Raw genomic sequence first — 15,168 nt, 5'->3', positions numbered from 1 at the left:
TGAACATCTGCAACTGAGATGCAATTGTAGATACATCAAAAGTAGTGACAATGTGCAACTTTTCACTGAGTGCCTAAAACAAATGTGTAGCCCAAAAGCAATGCATTATCTTATTTCTTTCCCCGCCTCTCAACACTTCATAAACACCCTCAGCTTGTTCTGAGAAAGTAAGCTAGAGCTCAAGCGAAGGAACAAGACGGAGCAGTGGCCACATCATTTGAAAATGAAAAGTCAGACATGATTGTCATTAACTTCAATCCTATATTCACTGCACGTCAGTTTTGCTGGTCAGCAAAGAGACCGTGCTGCACTTGAACTGGTTAAGTCATGTATGGAATTATCTTAGCGTGAATGTGCTCACCTCCCTTGTAGTGTTCAAGTCAGACTTGGTTCATTGCCTGGCTCATTTAATAAACACCCCACTCAGGAGTCATCGCAAATGCTTTGTGTTCAGTTATGCTACTTTCACCTTGGAATCTGGACAAGGTGGTAAAGAATGACAGTGATGGGCACTTATAGGAATGGATGGCAAGGAATGCAGATCAAATCACAGAGGCATTTTAAAGCCATCTGCAGGGACTGGCCTTGCTGACCCAGCTTATCCTGCTACTATAGGAAGGAAAATTAGATTCAATCATTACTCCTAGTCTTTCATTTCATAGGTCAGTAGGGGAAGATGTACCACAAGTATGGGAAATTCAGTTTCTGACCAAGAAAAACAGCCCTCGTATACCCAATCATTATGAAAAGATAAGAACTGACAGGTTTTATAACGGGCAGGAGAAGAATTCAAAGGGATCTAAGAGAGTAAGGATATCATTAGAGCTATGATTTCACTATCAATACAAGAACATTCTAAGGGATTTAAATACAGGATATATTAATAGTCTCAAATCAATTATTCAGAACTCTAATAAACTACTTCTAAGCATTTTACAATGGAGTCCTGGTGTGGTACTGCAGGATAACGCACTGGTTTTAAAGATTGGTATTGGTTTGAACCTCAAGTTCAGTCATTCAAATCCATCAGTCACTCCTTACAAATCCTGTACAGAGTGGCTATGAGTTGGAACCATCTCGACAGCACTTAACAAAAACAACATGCATTTCACATTTTATTCTTTGATACCAGCTAATTCAAACCCACTCAGTGGCACTGCAGAATAAAGGCCTGGTGTTCTGCTACTATAAATTTGTTGTTGTTAAGTGTCGTCGAGTCAGTTCCGACCCACAGCGACCCTGTACAGAGTTTCCAAGGCTGTGCATCTTTACAGGAGCAGAAAGCCTCATCTTTCTTCCACGGAGCGGTTGGTAGTTTCAAACTACTGCCCTTAATGTTCGCAGCCTGATTTGTAACCACTATGCTACCAGAGCTCCTTTATAGCCAAAAAAAATCCAGTGGAGTGCATTTCCATTCTGAATGACGTGGGATCCTCATGAGTCCAAATGAAATTGACAGTAATGAGCTTGTAGCATTTCACAGGAGTCTTGGGCGGTACAAATGGCCAAGTATCTGAGAGCCAAAAGATTAACCAAAACTCTTGCACTCTGAACACATTTAGGGTTCTTTGAAATAAACACCTGGTGAACTGCTAGTGAAAAGTTATAGCCTTGAAAACACTATGGAATTCAGTCTATGTGTCAAAACAGGGTGTCACCCAAGTTAGAATTAATTTCAGAATAATTAGTTTAAAAAAAAAACAAACAAAAAATTTTCACAGGCTCTACTTTTCTATCTATATGAGCTCTGGTAGTGTAGTGATTTTAAGTCGGCCTGTTGATCTTAAGGTCAGCAGTTTGAAACTACCAGCTGTTCCAGGGAAGAATGAGGAGGATTCTGCTCCTATAAAGATTTACAGCCTCAGAAACCCTATGTAGGGTTGCTATGAGTTAGAATCGCCTCCAGAACATACCACACCACCACCATTCCTATCCATGCAGAATTCTAATTAACCATGTTAAGGCTACCTCTAGTGGTGGTGGTTATGTGCTGTGGAGTCGGTTCCAACTCACAATGACTCTGTATAAGATTTCTGAGGCTATATATCTTTACAGGAGCAGCAAGTCTCATTACTCCCCCTTAAAAAACTGGTAAGTTCAAACTGCTGACCTGTGGTTAGCAGCCCACCTCATAATCCACTGCACCACCAGGCTCCTTCTATCATTAGTACCCACAGCATAATGGTCTCAAATGTCCCCCTTTGTACGTAAAATGGGGCTAATAGTTCTCCAGAGAGCGCACACTCCTCAGTTTCACAGTGAACTTAAATGGATCTTTTATTATTTATTGTCTGTTGTTTAAAGCTCAGAACAAAAAACTACCATAGTTTTTTGCAATCTAGACCTTTCCAAAGTCTGATAGAATATCAGAGTTTATAAGAACCACAGAGACAAAGGAGCTCTGGTAGTGTAGTGGTTACGAATCGGGCTGCAAGCCGCAAGGTCAGCAGTTCGAAACTACCAGGAGCAACATGAGGCTTTCTGCTCCTGTAAAGATTTACAGCCTCGGAAACCCTGTACAGGGTTGCTATGAGTCAGAACCGACTCCACGGCACATAACAACATGGCACATAACAACAGAGATCAAAAAGGACATATTCCACTAGAAAACACCAAAAGCCAGAGAAATGTAGCATTATGATCAATTTATGGAACGGTAACAAGATTGAAAAGAAAGCAATTCCTTCTACCCTAGAAATACTGTTGTTAAGGGTCATCAAGTTGGTTTGGACTCATAGCAACTCTGTATAGGGTTTCTGAAGAGCGGCTGGTGGGTTTGAACTGCAGACCTTATTATTATGGTTTGCAGTCCAGTGGTGATTTTACAGTGCTACAGGTATTCAATAAATACATCTAACCGTTATTATCACCATCTCTATAGAATATTCTTCCTTTTCTAACTCTACTCTTCACTTCTGACTATTGAACAGTACTTCATAAGTGCTTGTTGACTGAATGAATGAGTGGAAGAATTAATTGCTGGCAGTCCTTGAAGAACTAAGTAATGGAAGAAATATTGCACAAAAATCCAGGAGAGCTGGGCTAAGTTTCTTTCTGTTAGACTTATTGGCTATGGTACCTAGTAGAATTTGCAACATTCTCGGTGCTTTAAGTTGTGCCATATAGGAATGAATATATTTTAACTACAAAAGCAGACAGCTTTTCCTAAAGCTGTGTCAGGCTCTAAGACCTATGATTCTAAGTAACACTACATAAAGCAATTTTATTTGCTTTATTTATATGTTCTGCCTCATTACCAAAAACATATGAGGCAACTTGCAACAAATGTAAGCAATAAAGCTTTTTAACAACCAGATAAGATCTCAGAGCACAACATATGGGCCAACTTTAGAGGTGAACCATTTGCTATGCACAGGGGTTGGATCCATGGTGGACAGGTTTCAGCAGAGCTTCTAAGACAGACTAGGGAAAAAGGCCTGCAATCTCCTTTGGAACATCGTTATTGTGGATGTTAAGTACCATCAAGTCAATTCAGACTCATAGCAACCCTGTAAAGTGTTTCCAAGGAATAGCTAGTGGGTTTGAACCACTGACCTTGTGGTTAGCAGTCCAGTTCTTATACTACAGTGCCATACCAGGACTAGCCAATGAAAATATTATGGATCACAAAAGAACATTGCCTTACTTGGTTGCTTTGGACACAACCCTGGAGGAAGACATCGCTTTTGGTGAAGTAGACGAAAAGCAAAGCTGAGAGAGACCCTCTGTGAGGTAGCAAAGATACCCAGAGTGATGGGACTAAAATAAGCTGGCAGTCCTGAGCACAACACAGAACCACACAATGTTGAATTCTGTTGTTCATAATAAGGCTGTCTGTCACAATTCTGCAGGGCTCAACTGCAACTATCCAGCACACACACACACACTCTCTCTAGGTCTAATGTAGAAAACAAAGGTATATGCTTACAAAGCAGAGCAAAGAAAATCAAACATATGTGGAAACAATAAATCCAAATGACTAATGCACCACATGAACCTTAGCCTCCAAGACCAACAGACCAAAAGACCTTAATGGGGGCCAGCTACCACAGCAGACCACTCTTAAAAGGATCATAACAATGGGTCCTGCATAGAGTGGGAGAAAAATGTGGAACAAAAGTCAAAATTATATATAAAAAAAGACCTATATTATGGTGTAATAGAGACTGGTGGAACCCCCAAGATTGTGATCTTCAGGCCTAGTAACTGAACTCACCTCCATGGCTCAACTTCCAGCCAAATGACAGACAAACCTGTAAGATGAACAATAATACCAAGGAGGTATGCCTTTCTTAGAACTATCAACCATTCGTGATCAAAAGGGCATTATTTGCCCAAGGATAAAGCTCAGGAAACAAGAATGGGAACAGGAAAAAGGGAGGAAGTGGGAAGAGCCCCAATGTGGGGATTACAATCAATGTCAATGTAAAAAATCTAAAAGAACGGCTCAATGGAAAATCAATTTGATCTATAAACATTCACCCAAATCACTATTTTAAAAAGTTAAAATAACAGATATATGCTTACATACAATCGAGTATAGTGTTTGTATTTGTTTTTTCACTTGTTTTAAATAAGGAGTTTGTGTTTTTCATTCTGTTGTTTGATTTATGTGTGTGCTTCTCTTTGCTGTCACATTGACAAGCGCAACTGTCAATGTGCTTGTCTCCATCATTGACTAGTTACCTCCTCATAGAATTTCTGCCTCCAACATTACAAACAGATCACTAGCTTGCTCTGATTATGTGCACAGAGATTAGACAGGATTTAAAGACCTACAGGGTTTTCTAATAGGGAACTATGTGAGAGTGTGGGACCCAGAGCAGTGATACCAGAGAAGGAGGCAGAGATGAGGACATGGAGAGGAGCAGCTGAGGACTCTAGACTCATGGAAAGAGAAAGACTGAGTGTTTGCGACCAGGAGGCAGGCTTGCAGAATGTGCCCTTTGGTTGTTTAAATTATTATATATTTCAGAGTGTTTCTGTGTATATCCTCCCCAACACATCCCCCCCTCCCCAGAAAAACAAAGGAAGTGGAAGCAAATACTGTTGAATGATGATTCCCAAAGGAGACTGTAATCATTGCCTTGAAATGATAGTGGAAAGCCGATGTTTTCCCATGTAAACTACCACTCAGTTTGCAATAAAAACTTACAAAAAAACAAAACAAAATAAAAAACTGTGTGAGCATTAGAGCCTGGGCTCTGAGTTCCCTTTTAGCTGCATTTTTTTCATTGTCATTTTAAAACCAGTTCTTTTTCTCTGGCTGTTACGAAAAAGCTGTGTAATCCAATTGTACAAAGAGGAAACAGTACTGTATGTTTATGATACAGTAATATATAGTTTATCAAGACTGAAATATGAAATTAGTTTAGAGTTTGATCCAGTTCCAATATGATTTTTAGAGGATATGAAATAAGTAAAAAAACAAACAAAAAAACATACTGTACAGAAATAAAGATTGAAGGAAAGGGAAAGAAATCTACAGTCTGGTTATCTACTTTGTAAACTATTCTTTTTGCACGTCACAGAGTTGTTGTTGTTGTTAAGTGCCGTCGAGTCGGTTCCGACCCATAGCGACCCTGTACAGGGTTTCCGAGGGTGTAAATCCTTACGGGAGTAGAAAGCCTCATCTTTCTCCCACGGAGAGGCTGGTAGTTTCGAACCGCTGACCTTAAGGTTTGCAGCCCGATTCGTAACCACTTATAAACTCATAAAAACACTTGAATTATTCTTTATATCACCACTAAGATTAATCATCTGAAAGCAAGAGGAAGAGAGAGCTGTAATATAATTTTCTGCTTCCCAACTTGAATGAAAACAAAAAGCAACAGGAGGGTTTTTGAATCACCTAGTTGAACAGATTGTTTGCTTTCTGTCCACTGTGTGTTAATTAAACCTGTAATGGAAAACCATCAGTCCTCATTTCATCCAACACATCTTGCTATGGTCAAGTTAATCTGCGAGTCTGAGGAAACAGTAAATATATATAATGCCTCCCATTTGGATACAAGGAGATAAACTTTAAAGACAAAGATCTCTCTGTATGTAATATTGGAGTCGTGGTGTGGTGCTGTGGATTAATGAGCTGGACTGCAAGCTCAGTTTCAACCACAAGGTAGATTGGTTCAAGCTCACCAGTCTCTCCCTGGAAACCCTATACAGCTTCGCTACGGATCGGAACTGACTCCATGACACTTAACAACAACAAAAAAAAACCCAACAACAATATATACAAAATTTAGCATATTCCTTAGATATTTTACTTAGATAAAATGTCAGCTAAATGATTATGGAAAAATGGTAGTTTGTGACTTTTCACATAGGACATTACTATAAAATCTTATGCCTATTTAATCTGAGACTAGAAAAATTTTCATTGTCTCCATGTTATTCTTTACAAACCTTGAAAGTTTCTTTTATGATACCTTACACTGCCAAATGAAAATATAATAATAAAACCAGAGGGGAGGAAAGTTATGTTGGATTGGGTACAATTAGATCCATATTTTCTTAACAATTTAAATATGTTGTATGTGGCGCTATGGGATAATGCACTGGACCATAAAGTCATTTGAATTACAAGGTCCGCAGCTCAAACTCATGTTCAAACATGGCTACCCTGCCAGGGTTGTTGTGAGTTGGAAATGGCTCAAAGGCACTTAACAATAACAACGATTTAAATAATAGTTATGTGCTGAAAACATCTTTAATCTCATTTCTTGGAGCTCTGGTAGCGTAGTGGTTACGAATCGGGCTGCGAACCTTAAGGTCAGCGGTTCGAAACTACCAGGCGCTCCGCGGGAGAAAGATGAGGCTTTCTACTCCCGTAAGTATTTACACCCTTGGAAACCCCGTACAGGGTCGCTATGGGTCGGAACCGACTCGAAGGCAATTAACAACAACAACAACAAACACAAATAATACACATAATATATAATATGAACCATATATAAAAGGAACTACATGAATTTACATACATCTCTATGTAATTAGCATCTAGCATGACTGCATCTTTTGACATGTACTGTGTTCTGCCCATACAAGTGAACCAGCATCACAGAAGTACCCTGCTTGTTCACTGTAAACTGATTTACTGGCTAGATTTATCTTGAGAATAGACGATATTCTTTGCTTAAAGTAGACTGCCAGTTGGTTTTGTATGCCACACTTTGTGGCAGAACTGAAGAGGCAATTCTATAAAACTGGTTGAATCTATGGTGGTTATGTCCAACCATTAAGTTACTCCAGCGGACTTAGAGGTTTGACCACTGATATTATAGAGTAAGGTCACTATAGAAGCCAAATCCTTAAAAATGTCAAGAAATGTTAAGGGATTGAATGGTACCTAGCCATCAAATTTCATTTAAAAGCTCCCCAGGTAATCTTGGAGAATACAAGATTGAAGATAAGTATTCCATACTCTATTCTCACGATAGGCGCCTTAGGTCAGTTCTTCATCAACTCTTGTTTTCAAACCCTTTTCTCTACAATTTTTCTCCATCTGCTAACAGTTATCTTTCAAACATATTTATTTGTCTTTTTCTTACTAACATTTCTAACAGCTACTACTCAGCCACTGAACTACAAAACATTCCCTGTTTTTGTTCCAACCATTCCCCTGCTCTCCTCTCACAACACAATACATCTCTTAACTTGCAATGCATATAGCTACCTTTGCATGGATGAAAGTCCTTCACTTCTATCCTAGACTTGAGGAAATCTTTTAACTTTTTCAAGATCAAACTAAAAAACTATGGTTTTCAAGAAATAAAACAAAACAGTATTTCCCTTTGCTAATTCAGGCAGAGCTAATTGTGTTTTCTTATGTAATTTAGTAATTATTTTTATGTTTTTCCAAACAAATGAATTTTATGGCCACCTGCACTTAAATGTGAAATTGAGCAGAGAGGGTTAGCATAACACAGATACAATCAGAAAGGTATGATTGCACAGTTGGGCTTCAAATGACAACTGGGAACTTTACAGATAAACAGTTCCTCATATGAATAGAGTACTTCCCTTACTGATAAAAGTAGTACATTATGCTAAACTTTCTGAAAGTTTATGCTAATAAACTTTATGCTAATCACTTACTTTTCTCCTGGTTTTCTGTGCTAGAAAGAGAATGCCTACTTGACCAGCCCCTGGTAAAATCCATGGCATTGATCTCTCATGGCATTTCTCACATGTTATTACAACTCATTACTGGAAGAATTAAGTGTGTCCTCTGATTTCCCCTGGGAGAAAACTCTTGTAAGCTTGTACCTGGGTTCCCCCAGATTTTGCCCTATCTCTTCTTTTTCTTCGTTGATTTTGGCTTTGTATCTTTTACTTTAATTAATTATAACTGTGAGTACAACAGACTCAGTCTTATAAGACTTCCTGACAAATCACTAAATCTGGGAGTGGTCTTGAGGAACTTTAACACTGAATTTTGACGACAGAACTATGATATTCCTACTTTTTGTTTCATCATTACAATTATGAATCTTGATATATAAGTGTCCAAAGTTTTATGAGTAACAAATGAAAGAATAAATTAATGATTGATCAGGTTGCTACTCATCTGCAACAGTCTTAAAAGTAGTGATGGTGATTGTGTATCATGGAGTAGTTCCTATAGACTCCCTAGTGGATCTGACAGACCTGGCTCTGAGTCCTGGTGTGGCGCTGTGGGTTAATGCACCAGAATGCAAAGCCATTTGAACTGCAAGGTCGGCAGTTCAAGCTCACCATTCACTCCTCAGAAACCATATTCAGGGTTGCTATGGGTCAGAACTGAGTTGATGGCACTTAATAACAATAGACTTGGTTCATATAGACCCTAAGTAGGGTTGCTGAGGCTATAAATCGTTATGGTAGCAGAAAGACCCATCTTTCTCCCATGGAGTGACTGGTAAACTCGAACAGCTGACCCTGATGTAGCAGCCCAACTTGTAACCCACTACACTACCAGGCCTCCTCAGTCTTAAAAATATGTGTATATATTCTCTTGTCCAGCTTCTTAAAATATTAACCATGTTTTTTGAGTTGCCCAAGAAAAGGAATAAAGAGAAAACTACTGAAAAACAGATCTGTAACAACTTCTACATCTACTCCTGACATATCTGATATTTTTATTTATTACAATAAAACATCTACTATCTATTTTGCTTATCAACGATACATGTCTGGCAGTAAAGAACGCCAAACTACATGGCAACAGCAACACTGGTCACATGGTTAAAGTTGTGTGTGAACTTGGCTAGACCATGATTCTCACTGATATGACAGTTACATAATGATGTAAATAAGTGGGTATGCAATGATGTAACTTGGCTGTTATGCAATGCTGTAGTCATTCTCTAGATGGTGATGTGATATGGTCATCCTCCACTTTTGCATAATACCAATTTTTGCATAATGACCGGACTTTGTTTAAGCTTCACTTACAAATAGCTCATTGGCCATTTGGACAATGTTCAACAACACTTAAGGTGACAGTCTATCATCTTGGTCTCTACAATTAAATAAATCAATGAGAAATACAGCACATACCTTTGAAGAATGTGTGCATGACCCACTGAGATTGAAAAGTTAAAGGATATATACAGAACAAGGGAAGTGTTAGTTAAAGGTAGAAAGTAAGTATAATTCCCTTAGACGTCTGAGTCACAGAGCACAATCTCTAGATTTCTGATGCATCAGAGAAAATTAGAACCACAGAGACAGGAAACCATCCTAAAGCCAATATATAAGTGCCTTACACACTCACTTATCCTCCTCTGAGTTCTAAGGTGTGTGTCAGTGTCTGTCGGTGTCTGTCGGTGTCTGTCGGTGTCTGTCGGTGTCTGTCGGTGTGTGGCGGTGTGTGGCAGTGGTCGTTGGGTGTCATATAGTCAGTACCAACACATAGCGACCCTATGCACAGCAGAATGAAACACTGCCCAATCCTGGGCCAACCTCACTACTGTTGCCACGCTTGAGTCCATCAATGCTGCCACCTAGCCAATCCATCTCGTTGGGGATCTTTCTCTTTTTCTCTGACCCTCCACCTTACCAAACATGATATCCTTCTCCAGTGACTGGTCCCTCCTGACAATATGTACGAAATATGAGAGACAAAATTTGGCCATCTTGGCCTCCAAGGCTGAACTTCTTCCAAAATGGATCTAAGTTCTAAGTTATATGGGGGTAATTCTTGATAATTTTACAACTTTTTTTTTTCTTTCGGTAAAGAACATCAGGTAGTTAAATAAAAACATAAATAAAGCAGAATGATAGAATATATAGTAGGAAGATTATAAACCTATATTCTATGCATTAAAATAATTAACAGATATTTTATTTTTATATGTAAAAATGTGACAAATGAACCTGTAAAAATCATGTCCAGCTTATGAACAATTATGAAATACCATTTAAAACAATTTTAAGGTACTGCTATATATTTGGGCTGAGCAGTTTGAAACTACCAGCCGCTCCACGGGAGAAAGATGAGGCTTTCTACTCCCGTAAAGATTTACACCCTCAGAAACCCTGTACAGGGTCGCTATGGGTCGGAACCGACTCGATGGCACTTAACAACAACAACAACAACAACAACAACAACCTCCAAGTCAGCAGTTTGAAACCACCAGTTGTTCTGTGGGAGAAATATGAGGTTTTCTGCTACCATAAAGATTTTCAGCCTCAGAAACCTTGTACAGGAGTCAGAACCGACTCCACAGCATATAACCACCAACCACACATTCACAAAAGTTTTTAAAAAGTACAAAAACATGCAGTGACTATCATAAAACAAAGGTACCTTAAAAATTACTTCTAATCATGAGTTAATAGTAATAATCAGAATAATAATAACCAACCATCATTTTGTTAGTGTTGTTGCTAAGTGCCATTGTGCCAGTTCTGACTCATAGGAGCAGCTGGTGGGTTTCAACTGACTTTGTGGTAACAGTCCAGTGATTATCTTACAGTCCTACACCAGGACCCCAACCCTCATTTAGAGTTAGTTATAATCTAGGAACTGCTGTAAGCATTTGCAACACTCCTGCATTCAGCTGTAGCACTATTACTCCACTTTACACAGGATGAAATTAATGCATATGATATGATAAATTAAGTGATATATTGGGAATGTAGCCCTTGACAGCTTCAGAGGCTTGGTCTTAATTACCATCTAATCCTCTTCTGCTATATCTTTCAGAGGATCGATTAAGCATTATCTTACAAAGCCTAGAAATATAACAAGACAAAACAATCTAAAATACAACTAAAAAGGACATTATGCAAAGATGTCTTATTTAAAACAGTAAACATTTATAAATACTTCAGTGTGTTCACTCTGTTAATGGGAAGACATGAAATAATACCTCTATAAAACCAGAGTAGGAAAGTACAGCACCATACTGATTATATTTTTTATTCTATCTTAATAAGGTGTCCGTGTATAGTTGTTGTTAAGTGCCTTCCTACTGACTCATAGCAACTTGTATAGCGTTTCCAAGGAGCGGCTGGTGGATCTGAATCACTGACTGTGTGATTAGCAGTCCAATACATATGCTATATCGTCAAACCAAGAATCATGCTTATCTATTTTACTTTTGATGCAAAATAGGTTCAGTTACCAATAGTCAACCACAGTCTGAAAATATTAAATGGAAAATCCCAACCATAAACAGTTGAGAAGTATTAAATTGCATGGCATTCTGAGTTGTTATGTGCCAGGGAGTCGGTTCCGACTCATAGCGACCCTGCATAGGGTTTCCGAGGCTGTAAATCTTTACGGGAGCAAAAAGCCTTATCTTTCTCCCATGGAACAGCTGGTAGTTTCGAACTAGTGACTTTGCGGCTCGCAGCCCAATTCATAACCACCATGAAATCTTGTGCCAACTCATTGAATCACACCAGGGATGGGACTCCCCTTTGGTCCGGCATATCCACATTGGATAAGCTACATGCTAGTTAGTCATTTTGTTGTCATCTGAGTTCACAAATCAACTGTCATGGTTTCACAGAGTTTGTCTTCAAGCAACCCTTATCTTACTTAATAATTACTGTAATTTATTTATTTATTATTTAAATGTTTTATTGTGAATTATGTGATAGTTTACATGGGAGAACATTAGTTTTACATTCATTCTAACGTATATTGTTTCTCATTGCCATGGTTACAATCCCCTCCATGCAGTCCATACCCCCCTACCCCCCAGGTCTTCAGCACACAGTCGCTCTTCCTATCTGGATCTAAAGTCTACAGCTGCTCTATCACTCCACGTCATCATCTCTGGCTCCATTTCAAGCATCACTGCTTCTCTGGGTAGGGTCCCGCTCTCTCTGCTCTTCTCCCTTGATGGTCCTAGGGACCTCCACTCCTAGACTGAAAAGTTTATCACTCCCCTCCTTGTTATAAAACATCTACCTTTACATTTTCATGTAATTTATTATTAGTTATTATTAACCTCCTATTGTGCCTAATTTATCAATCGAACTTTATCATAGGCATGTATAAATAGAAACAAACAGTTTATTTTGGGTTTGGAACTATCTGTGGTATCTGGGGACCTTCGAATGTATCTCCTGAGGGTTATATAAATTAATCAATTGATATCCTTGTTAACTAAGGATTTTCCAGTAACTGTTCCCTCATTTTATTTCTTAAAAACATAACATTTTCCAGTAGATTTAATTATTTGTTTTGCTGTGGTGATGGTAACCACCATTTTCATAGCAAAGGGCCTATTATTTAAAAAAAATAGAGGGGAAGCATTTATTTTTTAGATATATAAGTAAAAAAACATGGTTTGGGATATAGACTCATTTTCATGTCAACTATATTCAAAAAATAATATATGTGGGGGGAAAAAGGCATTTAAAGAAAACCGAGAAATGGTCTTTTAGTAAGGTCCTTGTGACCTTACTAAAAGCACTATCAGTGCTTTTCTACGTGTTCAAAAGGAGAGAAACTCATTGTTTCTTTTGTTCTGTTGGCATATGTATATTTTTAAATTTTTATACAATGTGTTACTTCTACAACAAGTAGGAAAAAATTAAATGTGTATTTTAATAAAGTCAAGTTCAAATACTGCAACTTGAAGTCTTCCATAACCTCAATCATTTCACTCTACTAAGAAGAACTATTCTTAATATGCTTGCACTGGACTTTGCTCAGCCATGTTGTAGCACCTTTCCCCACTGTAATACTTATTAGTTTACATGTCATTTATCCATAATCTATAAGGAGCTTATACAGGAGAGGCCTCATGCTTTCTTTCATCTTTGCACTTCTTGTGCTATTACCACAGATGTTTGCTGAAACAACCCAGGCTCATCAGTCAGTCATCTCCTTGGACTTTGTCATGACACAGATGGAGTAGTGACCTGGCTCTCAACTGTGGCCTCTTTTGCTTGAGACAGTCCTATTTTTCTGCAAAATATTCTTGTTCTGGTATACTTCAAATTTTGGGTCATTCACTGAAAAACTTAGAAACAGCCCTGCTAAATTTTCAATATCTTTCTCACTTTTTTTCTTTATCCGTATATGAGCTTTATCAAATGAAAGATCACTCTAACAATACTTCAAAGTCCTTTAAAATGTTCAGATAGATTAATACAGCAAGAGAAAGATTTTCCCTGTTATTAGACTTCTCATATTTGATTCAAATATTTAATGAAATGCAGCATCACACCATCTTAGAATCACAGAGCAATGGGCAAAATGTCTTAGCTTTGATATTGCCAAATAATTTTACAGAAAGTCCTATGAGCAGCATCACAGGAAAGATTTATGCTTCTAATATCAAAGGCAATTGTAAAGCAAAGGATTTATAAATTATATGTTAATTACAAAAGCATGTAATTTAAAAAATCAAATAGAAGTGTTATTATTTACACTTAAATATGAAATACTTTATATACATAGGTGCATTTATTAAAGCAGCTTTTGAATTTTTAATAATTGATCATTAATATCATTTCATTAATTTACCTAATTTCCCTTATGATTAACTCATGCTCCAATTAATAGTGAAATATCTTTATATACAAAAGGGGTTTCTCGATTCAATACTATAATACTGACCAAAAAAATTATATTCCGAGAATGGAACAAAGTAGTCAATAATTGGAAAAATCATGAGAAATAGCTGAATATCTATCTAAATCAAATTAAGAAATTTTGACACTTTACAAACTCTATCATACTTTTTATACTATATTTATTTGACTGAATGCATAGAGAATTTTTTTCTTTTTCATTTTGGATGCTAATAAGAAATATCCAAATCTGAGTATCAACTACTAGTCATCTAAATAACACATTCACTAAGAATTTCTAAAATGTCATGAATATCTGACTTCTGTCATTAATTTTTCCTAAGTAACATTCTCTAATTATATTTCATGATTGCATGTATTTATGCTGATTATATAATTTAACTAACATCATAAATAAACCACAATCAACAAATTTGCATTGGAAAAAAAATTAAGTCACAAAAAACTGTACTAAAATTAGATTTCAGATTTGGAATATATTCCTAAAATACACAAACTCAGTCAGAATGGAAGCAGCCACAGTAAAAGCAAAATCCACATCCCAAAAGTAACCCGTGGTGGTGGCAGCTATGTGTCATTGATTCTGTTTTAATGCAGAGCAACCTTGTATAGCATTTCCTAGGCGGTAAATCCTTATGAGAGCAGAAAGTCTCCCTTTTCCCCCTTTGGAGCAGCTGGGAGATTCAAATTGTTGACCTTGCAGGAGACCTCTACCAAGATGCCTTAAAAGTAACCAAGCTATTTATAAATTAGTAAAACCCTGAAACTTTTAGATTCAAATTGTTTCTTTTTTCTTTCTGCTGCAATTATCTTTCTGTGAAGTCTTTACTCACAGAATTCCAGGTAACTTCAAAAATCTCTACTTTCAGTACTTATCGCCATAAGCATTTAGCGAGAACCTCCCATTATAAGGACACTCTAGTATATGACCAACAAAAATATATCAATTTCATAAAAATTAAAAACCAATGATTTTCATAATGGAATTATAATTCTTTGGCAGATTATCACCATGAATTATATTATATGGATTCACTAACGTTCAGGCAATATTGAATATTGAAATATGATGAAGAGCACAAGAATACTGTCAAATACAGTGCTGGAAAATGAGCCCTTCGGGTTAGA

The 15,168-nt window shown here is 37.4% G+C and overlaps 1 protein-coding gene across 2 annotated transcripts in view; it reads right to left on the bottom strand.

Moving 5' to 3' along the window:
• The window catches only part of PLXDC2 (plexin domain containing 2), a 613,486-nt gene that overhangs the window by 402,661 nt on the left and 195,657 nt on the right, over positions 1 to 15,168 (bottom strand). The gene's annotated exons all lie outside the window — the stretch shown is intronic.

This window comes from Chrysochloris asiatica, unplaced genomic scaffold (genome assembly GCF_000296735.1).
Source record: "Chrysochloris asiatica unplaced genomic scaffold, ChrAsi1.0 scaffold00137, whole genome shotgun sequence".
NCBI classification, from domain to species: Eukaryota; Metazoa; Chordata; class Mammalia; order Afrosoricida; family Chrysochloridae; genus Chrysochloris; species Chrysochloris asiatica.
Note: the sequence above shows the minus strand (reverse complement) of the source record. Positions and strands in the feature narration are given on the sequence as shown.